Source organism: Pezoporus wallicus, unplaced genomic scaffold (assembly GCF_028554395.1).
Source record: "Pezoporus wallicus isolate ANWC-B61680 ecotype Strahan unplaced genomic scaffold, APGP_CSIRO_Pwel_v1 contig_380, whole genome shotgun sequence".
Lineage (NCBI taxonomy): Eukaryota > Metazoa > Chordata > Aves > Psittaciformes > Psittacidae > Pezoporus > Pezoporus wallicus.
The window spans coordinates 283,118-293,712 of NW_026642520.1; positions in this window are offsets into that span (position 1 = coordinate 283,118).

A 10,595-nucleotide genomic window follows, 5' to 3' on the forward strand; every position below is an offset into this window, starting at 1 on the left:
ATAGAGGTAAAGTACTGGCCACTTTTCTCATTCAGCAATGTCCAGGGCCAGCTGGATGGCTTTAACCCCGGCAAACTGACCCCATTCACTCTCTCCTTCAGCACTTTCTGCAACTTGTTGTTGGGGAATCCATACAGCTACCTTCCATCTCTGATGCTTTCCCACAATATGGCAGGACCCATCAGTAAACAAGGCATAATGCTTTTCACTTTTTGACAGTTTATTATATGGTGGGGCCTCTTCAGCCTGCATCACCTCCTCCTCTGGTGACATTCCAAAACCTTTTCTAAAAAATTGACTGCTACTGCTAAACCCAGGACACTTGGTTTCTCTACCTTCTAGTTTGTGACCATCAGGCCCATTGTCCCAGCATCGGAGCAACCAGGTGATGATGTGCTCCTTTGGTTGATGGGAAAAACCTTTTTACATATTCTGTAGCACGGTCGCGGCCCAGGGTCGAGAAGTCACCCCTTGTTCTTCTTCCTCTGATTCATGTAATAACAGCTCCTGCTCAGATGCTGTGCCGGGTGGTGAGTACATTGTTTTTTCATTTTGCTTCATCTTTCTTGCCTCTTTTTGATTTTCCCCTTGTGTACAGGGGCAACCGATATTGACAAGAATTTGTCCTCTGGTTTAGCTGCAGTGACTATCACTGTGGTTGGAGTGGCTGCAGTATCTGTTCTCGGGTTTGGGGCAGCTGCTGTACTTGTTGCTGGGGCTGGTGTAGCTGCTGTGCTTGGAGCTGGAGTAGCTGCACTGCCTGTTGTGGTTGGAGTTTGGGTAGCTGCTGTACTTGTCACTAGGGTTGGTGTAGCTGCCGTATTTGGAGTTGGAGTGGCTGTGTTGACTGTTGCTTTGCCATCAGATCCAGAGACATTTTTTCCCTTTGAAGGTGCTGGATAGTGTTGAACAGGGCTCTGTAAGCATAGGCCAAGCCCCGGCACGTTGTAATGATTTGTCCTTCTCTGTTATGACCAGGAGGACAATACACCTCATTTAAGTGTTTTACTAATTTACTAAATCTCTTGATTGTCATATATCATCGTCTAGCCCTAGACAAAACCCAAACACAACACTACTTAACTTTCAAGATCAGACAAAATGGTCATGGGTCAAACACGCTGTATGTGTGCAAACATGGTGATCCCCATCACAATCAGCAGGCAGGTCCCAAGGGTACCCAGAGGCCATTCAAAGCCTTCAGAACTCTCAAATGATGCTGTAAACTGTCTGGTTGGGGGGCTGGGAAGATAAGGGAATGTTTGCTTCGCAGGTTGACCACCCAAGGAGGAGAAAAAAACCATGTATAATTGCTAAACAGTTCTACTATATAACTCCCAAAGTGTACTGGTGGTGACCACACTGGGAACACAAGCCAGATCAGTTTCATGATCGATGAGTCTATTGTATTATAAGTCATTACCATAAGGTACAAGGAAACAAGAACCTTAGCTCAAGGCCCCAGCCAATGAACACTAAACCAGCAAATACTGGTTGTAAATAAGGTACGACATGCTGAAACTCTGAGATCAAGAGCAACAACTTTGAGATAAATAAATCAATCAATAAATAAATCAATAAATCAGCATTGTGACAAGTGAATATTAATCTGAAACAATAAATGCTTATCACAAATGCAATTAGACACACTCCTATCAGATCTGTCATTACCTTAACACTTCGTGCCCCAAACATCGATGTTATCAGCATTGTTCCCAGGCTGAAAGTCAAAAACACAGCACCGCACCAGCTACTAAGAAGGAGAAAAATAATGATTGCTACTGCTTAACCCAGGACAGAGACCAGGCAAGGTGGACAGCTGCTCAATTTCCTCAGTCTCCAAAGCAGCAATACCAAAAGACTATTGTTGCCCATTTTGGTCTTTGAAGTACCCTCTCCTGAGGTAGTCTATGCCAAGGATGCATGGAGCCTCTGGACCAGTCACAGTAGGGTGCTTTTGCCATTCCCTCCCAGTCAGGCTGATTTCATCCTCCAGTACAGTCAACTCTTGGGATCCTCCTGTCACTCCAGAAGTAGAAATGGGTTCCACTCCTTGACAGCTTGATGGCATCTGGGTACACTGTGCACTGGTATCCACTACAGCCTCATACTCCTGTGGGACTGATGTGCCAGGCCATCTGATCCACACAGTCCAGTAAATCCGATTGTGCCTCTTCTCCAACTGGGTGGAGACAGCGCCCCTCTAATTGTGATTCTCCACTTATGTCTTCTAGTGCAAATGGATTAGAATTCCAAACCCTTTAGAATTCTCAAATGCTACTGTAAATAGCCTGGTAGGGGAGTGGGGTGTGTGAGGGAATGTCTCTTTTGTAGGCTGACCCACCGTGGCGGGAAAAAAAGCTGTGGATTCCTGAAAAATTGCATTATATGCCTCACAAAGTATAGGGGTAATGACCACACTGGTAAATGCAAACTAGACCAGTTTCATGATCAGTGATTCTACTGTATTGCAAGTCATTACCATGTCATACAGCAAAACAATGTTAGCCCTGGACCCCCAGCTGATAAACACTAAAAAAGCAAATACTGGCTGCAAGTAAAGCATGACATGCTGAAACCCTGAGCCCGTGCACAACAACTCTGCGAGCAAATAAATCAGCGTTGTGATTATTAATCCAAAACAATGAATGCTTATCATGTATATGCTTAGAGACAGTCTGGTCAGATCTGTATTTATCTCAACCTTCAAGCCCCACTTTGGGCACCAAAAAGAACTGTCACTGCTGATGGGAAACTTAACATGAGGCGGCAGTGTGCATTAGCAGCCCAGAAAGCCAACCATATCCTGGGTTGCATCAAAAGGAGCGTTACCAGCAGGTCGAAGGAGGTGATCCTGCCCCTCTACTCTGCTCTCGTGAGATCCCGCTTGGAGTATTGTGAGTAATTCTGGTGTCCTCAACATAAAAAGGACATGGAACTGTTGGAACAAGTGCAGAGGAGGGCCACGAGGATGATCAGGGGACTGGAACAGCTCCCATATGAAGACAGGCTGAGAAAGTTTGGGCTGTTCAGCCTGGAGAAGAGAAGGCTGCCTGGAGACAAAATAGCAGCCTTCCAGTATCTGAAGGGGGGCTATAGGGATACTGGGGATGGATTATAGGGACATTAGGGACTGTAGTGATAGGACAAGGGGTAACAGGTTAAAACTTAAACAGGGGAAGTTTATATTGGATATTAAGAAAAAGTTCTTTACTGTGAGGGTGGTGAGGCACTGGAATGGGTTGCCCAGGGAAGTTGTGAATGCTCCATCCCTGGCAGTGTTCAAGGCCAGGTTGGACGAGGCCTTGGGTGAGATGATTTAGTGTGAGGTGCCCCTGCCCACAGCAAAGGCGTTGGAACCAGATGATCTTAAGGTCCTTTCCAACCCTAACTATTCCATGATTCTATGATTCTATGTCATGGTTTAAGTCCAGTCAGCAACTCAGAACCATGCAGCTCTTCCCCTTTCCCCCCCCCCCCCCATCTTCTGGAGGAATGAGGAGAAGCACAGAAAGAATGTACTTGTTCCAGAGTTCGAGGATTCTGGGTTGAGAGAAACAAAACACAATAGAGAAATCACTAGTTTATTAATAGAAGAAAATATAGAGATAATAAAAGATGCAGTAAAGGATATTTCTGATGTCTGGTTATCTTACCAAACCCAAAGACCATGTGATGAGGATCAGGAAACCAGCTCCCAGAAACATCATTACAGTGCGAGGTGGCGGGCTCAACCTTAGTGGGCATCCCTGCAGAGGCAACGTTGACCTAGGTGGCATGAGGCTCTGCTTCCCTGCATTGCATGAGGCTCGGGCTTTTATACTAGTGAAAATGCACTCTCATTCTGATGTACGGGGCCAGCCTACCCTGGAAGGAGTGGCCAGCTATACAAAAAGAGCCTCTGGGGGCTGGGGACTTTTTTCAGGGATTTCCAAAGCAGGACTTTCTGGGGAGGAGCTACCATGGATCATTACCTCATGTGTCAGGCTCATCTAACGCATGCCACCCCTTGGTCTGTGCATGGATCTGTATGAACTTCCAACAGAAAAACAAGTTGGGTTATCATTTGTTGAACACAAGAGAGTAACAAATGTATACAACATACAATACAACAGAATATTAGTAATAATAAAAGTCCAAAAAGGAATAATTTTTGGAGCCAAAGCCATTCCCATTGGAGAGTACTGAAGGGATTCCAGCGATGATCTACTTGCAGTTGCTTAGACAAAGCTTGCAAATCTGCTAAATGAGTGTGAATTGATTTAGAATGATCAGACAAATTCATACAGTACATGCTGTCAAAATCTTAACAGCCATGTCCCTGAGGTAATCGGAGAAAGTCAATAGCCTCTCTACTCTGAAGAATGACATGTTGAATTGAGTCAACATCTGTTTTAAAATCTTTGCACAAAATAAATTAAGAAAGGTGAGAATAAAGAATTTTTTTTTCAGATCAAAAAGTGGATTTGATTTAAACTTTAATTAAAAAAAAAAATAAGGAAGCCAATGTGGTCACTCCATCATAAGCCACTAGATTAGTCAGGAGATATAAGTATATATATATATATAAATGAATATACATAAAATATATAATGTTCAAAAGTTCAATTCCTTTTCTCTCTAAGTTGTTCTTAAACCCCACACTTATTTTCTCTACCATAAAAAACTTGACATCTCAATTGAATGTCCATGTGTACTTGAAATGTGACTTTTCTTCGGGAAAAAAAGATTTAAATATAAAGGTTCTTCCTGCAATTTCTTTCATATTCAATGGAGAGAAACAGGCAGCCTCGCAGCACAAGTTCTGTGTCCAAATGTAGACACCTTTCTCAGAATAAGATTAATCTCACTGCAAAGAAATTTATTTGTCAAAATGCTTTGTTCAGACCGAGAAATAAGAACTTTGACTGTTACAGCCGAATCTCTTCATTAAGTCATTATTTTGTCTCACGTGCGTGACAGTGTATGCTAGACTTCACAAATAGATGTTGTCCCAAAGGAAGCTAGTTCTGAAGTTCATGGGGAATGAAAAGTAAACACAACAGTCTTGCTCTCTACTAGTCCATGCACTTGTGAGCATGGCTAGAGGAAAAGTAAGAAGCCTCCCTCCCCCCAACTCCTTCTTATGGTTTTTCATCCAGTTTTAAATACTGGTCATAACTCTTGTGGAAAGGATGAATGACTAGGTTAATAAAGATGGTATCGGTTATGTGGCAAAAGATATAGAAAAATATGAGCAGATAACAAATTCTGAGAAATACCACTTTTTTGCTGTCTTTTTACAAATGAATGGTTTCATAATTATTTAAGTGTCCTGGTTTCACTTACTGTTGTGGAGAAGAAGCCAATCTTCTCTTTTACATAAACATGGAGAAAAATGCATGCAGATGGTAAAGGATAATCAACTAAGGTAAAAAGAAGAAAATACTTTTCATTTCAAAAATCCATCAGCAACACAAAAGGCTACAAACACATACTGTACTCAGTGTTTTTAAGAGGTACAAGAGTTCTTTACCTTACATAAAATCATATAAATATGCATGCCAATTAAGAGTCAACAACACAAAACCCTTAGGTTTTCTGGCTAACAAGGCATATCTTCTGTACTATTAAACATAATGAGTGAGCTCAACCTGGTTGCCTATAGTGTTTCATTATTGTTTCACTTCCTCACTCTGTTTTGGACAACACTGCCTGTCTCTCTTCAGGATAAACAGATGAGGTATTTAGGAGGCCCTGTGTAGCAATTATCTCATCAAGACAGCTGGTCTTGAGGCATGGATAAGACCTTGGACTCACATTTTAGTAATCCATAGTCCAGGAGACACTGCTACCACTTTTGATTTACCTTATGAATGAGAAGTCTTGAAATGTTATACACTAACTGAACAGCTTGATCTTCAAACTATGGTCTTTGTAGAGACTTTATAGAGACTCTGATGCCCATCCATTTAAATTATTAACTGGATATGAAATTGAACCACAATATGATTCTTTAGCTAAGTGGTTAGGGTAGATTCGATCTTCCACATCCCTTCTGAAAGCGGTTGTCCAATAACAGTTGGCTTTTTGGAGTCAGTCTGTCCCTGTCTCTCACCAGATAATTCATTTTATTAAAAAAACAATTTCCAATATCTTTTTATATAAAATATATATTCCTATAAATATTTTCTGACTTGGTAGATCAGTGTGATATAATGAAAGAAACAGTCATTGAAAAATTCCTAAGACAATCTAATGTTTAAAGAAAGGTCTGACTGGCCACTGTATTCTTGAAATTCCCTATTTATTTCTAAAAGATCAGACTTAGTACCATATATTCACTTTTTTTTCCATAGGATCATACAATGGCTAGGGTTGGAAAGGACCTTAAGATCATCAAGTTCCAACACCTCTGCCATGGGCAGGGATACCTCACACTAGATCATGTTGCCCAAAGCTCTGTCCAACTTGGCCTTGAACACCTCCAGGGATGGAGCATTCACAGGTGACAAAAAATAATCTCCTTTCCATAAGCAGAAGTGCCCTACAGTACAGGCCCTGGCTGTGTGTGAGAAGTGGGGATGGGTGAGATTGCACTGCAAGGGACCCTGACCTGGACTTGGTGCTGGAGCAGCTTCTCCAGGCTTCCGGCATCCAGTGTCATCCCCTGGGCTAGGGGAAAAGAGCGGAAGGTGAGGAGCGATATAGCTGGTGCTGGGCTGGGGCAGCCCCTGGGGGCAGAACAGAGGCAGGAGGGACACTCACAGCATGGCGGCCACTCAGCTCCTTCAGCAGCAGCCTGCTGGATGGCAGCTGGGTCACCCAGGCTCCCTGAACTCCTTCAGGTGGTCTGTGCATGGGGAAGAGGCAGAGAAAGAGCTGTGTGAGACCCAAGCCAGCTCTTCCCTCTGCTGCCAGCCTGGGGAGCGCTTCCACACTATCCAGAACAGCCGTGACAGCCTGGCAGTGGAGCAGGAGCAGCAGCAGTGCCGAGGATGGGGCTGGGCAGGTGTTGGCTGGACAGAGCTGAATGAAGCAGCTCTGCCAGCTGTGCCTGCTCGGCAGTGGTGACACCTCTGCCTGCAGCTCTGGGGGCACCTGTGCCTGCAGCTGTGGGGGCACCTGTGCCCAGCTCAGCAGAGGTGTTTTCTCTTTGTTTGGATGCCACTCATGGAGTATCCTTCCATGATGGGAGCATGGGCAGGCCAGGCTGCAGTACCAGGCTGGGCTTACCCAAGGAGGGCGCTGACCCAGAGTTCCTTCACTGCCCGGGAGCTGCCAAAAGAGGAGAACCAGTCTGAGGACCTGATGTGCCCCAGCAGATGATGCCTCATGGGGCAGGGCAGAGCAGCTGCCCACCCCTCTGGTGGGATGTTGTACTGGGACTCTCCAGAAGGTGATGACACAGGAGCTGCAGGGCCAGAGGAAGACAAGGGAGCTGGTGGCCTTCCCTTCCTCCTCCTCAGCAGCATCACCAGCTGAGTCCTTCCCGCTGCTCAGCACCTGGAGCAGGCCCAGGGCCAGCCAGAGCAGCAGGCATGGGGTGATGCCACATCTGCAGAGAGGAACAGCAGGGAGTGAGCTGGAGGTGGCCGAGCCCACTGGCTCCCCTCTAGTGCCCGCCTGCCATGGGCATGGCCACATGTGCATCCAGCACTAGGGTGCCGGGCCCTTGGGGCTGCTCGCTGGCTGTCCCTGCTCTGGTGCCCTGGTGCTAGGGGCAGGGCTTGGGAGGAAAGGCAGCTGGGCTCTGGCTGTCTTACCTGGTCTTGGCGATGACCAGGGTGTCTCTGAAGAGGAGGAGGTCCCTCTTCTTCTTCTGGCCAAGGCCCTGGGTCACCCTCACGCATGCCCAGGGCAGCGGCTCGGGCAACACCAGGTCGGGCTTGCACTGCTGGCTGGGGCCAGGGTCATCCCTGCAGGGTAGACAGCGTCGGACATGAACAAGGCAGCTGCTGTGCAGCCCGTCTCTGCTGTTGCATCCCTGAGCTTTGGGGAAACCCACCTGGACCCGCAGCAGCAGAGCCACTGCCCCATCCTGAGCAGGCTGCGAGAAGATGCGCATGTAATAAACTTGTGGGAAAACAGTGAAGATGGGAGCGCTTCTCCACAAGAGAGAAGCACCCCCAGTGCCACTGGTGCTGCCAGTGGCAGGCACTGGAGTTGTTGCTGGGCCAGCACCGGGTTTGTACAGAACACCATGGTGACCTCGGTTCTGGAACCTGGGGGCCCAGATGGGACGGAGCCCTGTGGGGTTCTCCTCAGGATGGCCATTTCCAGCCCCAGCCCGAGATTGCTCCCTTACAACTGCAGTGTCCACCAATCGAAAGTCACAGCTCCTGCAGCCATGGTCTTCTGGCTCACAGGCCCAGGGAGCCCCAGGTCTACCATGCACACTGAGGCAATGCTAAAGCATTAAATGCCTTTGTCTTTTCTTCATCCCCACTTTTCAGTGGCCATCTTCATAAAGTCAAGGTCCAATACTTTCCTTAGGCCTCCACTTGTTATTAGCATGCTTCAAAAAGCCTTTTGTTGCTGTCTGACAGAACACTGACCAGTTTCATCTCTAGTTGAGCTTTGGGCTTTTGTGATGTCTCCCTCCATGTGTGAGCCACAGCTCGGCAGTCTTCCTGAGAAGCTCCACCTTGCTTCTGGAAAACACATAATTTCTGTTCCCGCCCCAGTTCAAAGAGGAGTTCCAAGCTGCTCTTCTGCTGCACCTGCTTGACTTCCATGGGATTGCTGCTCCTGTGCTTTCAAAAGCTGGTGCTTTAAAAGCGAGCAGCTCTCATGGTCCCCTAAATCCTCAAAAGCTCATGCCCAGGAGACGCTGCCAAGTAGGTCCCTCTGCAGCTTCAGTTTTGCTCTCTTGACACCTAAGGTAGCAACTCTGCTGAACTTTTCCCTCCTGACACCCAAAAGTTTGAGCTCAAGGTCTTCGAGATTAGGGTGGCCAAGACAGCCTCCTACCACCACACCTCGCATACATCCCTCTTGATTCACAAAGAGCAAGTCTAGAAGGGCAGCCCAACTCTAGTTGGCTCTCTGAGTACTTGTGAAAAGAAGCTGCCTTCCACAAACATCAGGAATTCCACAGCCTCACTTGTCCCAGCAGTGACAGTATGGTATTGCCAGCTGAGGTGTTGGAAATGGCAATCTCCCAGAGGGACAAGAGCTACCTATCCAGAGATTTGTCCTAATTGCCCATAGAATCATAATTTAAGCCCAACCGACAACTCAGAGCAACACAGCTGCTCGCTTGCTCCCTCCGTTCTTACCTCCCAACTCCCTCTCCTTCTCAAAGAATCACAGAATCATAGAATAGTTAGGGTTGGAAAGGACCTTAAGATCATACAGTTCCACCCCCCCTGCCATGGGCAAGGACACCTCACACTAAACCACGTCATCCAAGGCTCTGTCCAATCTGGCCTTGAACACTGCCAGGGATGGAGCATTCACATGGGCAACCCATTCCAGTTCCTCACCATACTTATGGTAAAGAACTTCTTCCTTGTATCCAATATGAACTTCTCCTCTTTGGTTAATTTGGGTCAGGTGTCCTGTCTCTGCTTCCTCACAGCTTCCCCTTCTCCCTGGCAGAACATGAGACTCAGAAAGTCCTTGGTCAGAGTAAACATTAAGGAGCAGCAACTAAAAACATCAGTGTTAGCAGCACAGTTTCCAATCTGAAAGTCAAAAACAGAGCACTGCACCAGCTACTGAGAAGGAGAAAAATGACTGCTGCTGCTTAACCTGGGACACAGAGACAAGAGGAAAGAGAAGGGGAAAAAAAAATCTTTGGTTTCTTACTAAACAGTTGTTGCTAGCTCCGAGTTTACACACAGAAACACCTGTAATCTAACACATAGAGGCTCCTGTAATGGGACATTCAGTCTGGTTTTTGTTAATATCTGTATTTCCACAGGAAATTTCACATGGGTACAATTAACCTTTCTTCTTTAGGAAGTACAAAACATTGCAAAATCTGAGATCAGGCATTTTAGGAAAGAAAATTTAAGAACTTAACTTTTTTTCATACGCTAACTAAACACAGTGTCTAACAGACATTGTAATGTAATAACATCAAGGTAGCCAAGTACAATTGCTGTGAAAATCGAAAAGGCTGTTCTTTCTATGTTCTTTCTATGCTCCATGCTTAAGTGCTTTCAGAGCTATGCCTTGTCTCTCCAGGTATTCCTTTTACAGTTGATGTACAGTAGTTTTCAGTTTCAGAAATGATTGCTAATGTTTCTAATTCTAATGTTTTGCAGATAATGCTATAAAAGTCAGTGTATCTGTAACTCAGAAAAAAGCCCCACAATTTTGTCTGTGTGTAGAGTCACTATATCCTCAATTTAATCACAGGCAGATGTGTGAAAGTAAGTGAAAAAAATAAATCTTTCGAGGAAATCTTGTCCCACATTATTCCAATAAAGCTCTTATTGCAACCTTGAGATAGCATAACTTGGTTACTGTTTCTAAACTATGTAAAGCAGGATAAAAGTCTACTTTAAAAAATGTCATGTATATAGTCATGCAAATATTTCCAAGAGGAAAAATCTATTATTATATTGATCACAGCCATGTTTTCTCATCAAATGTGTACACAATGA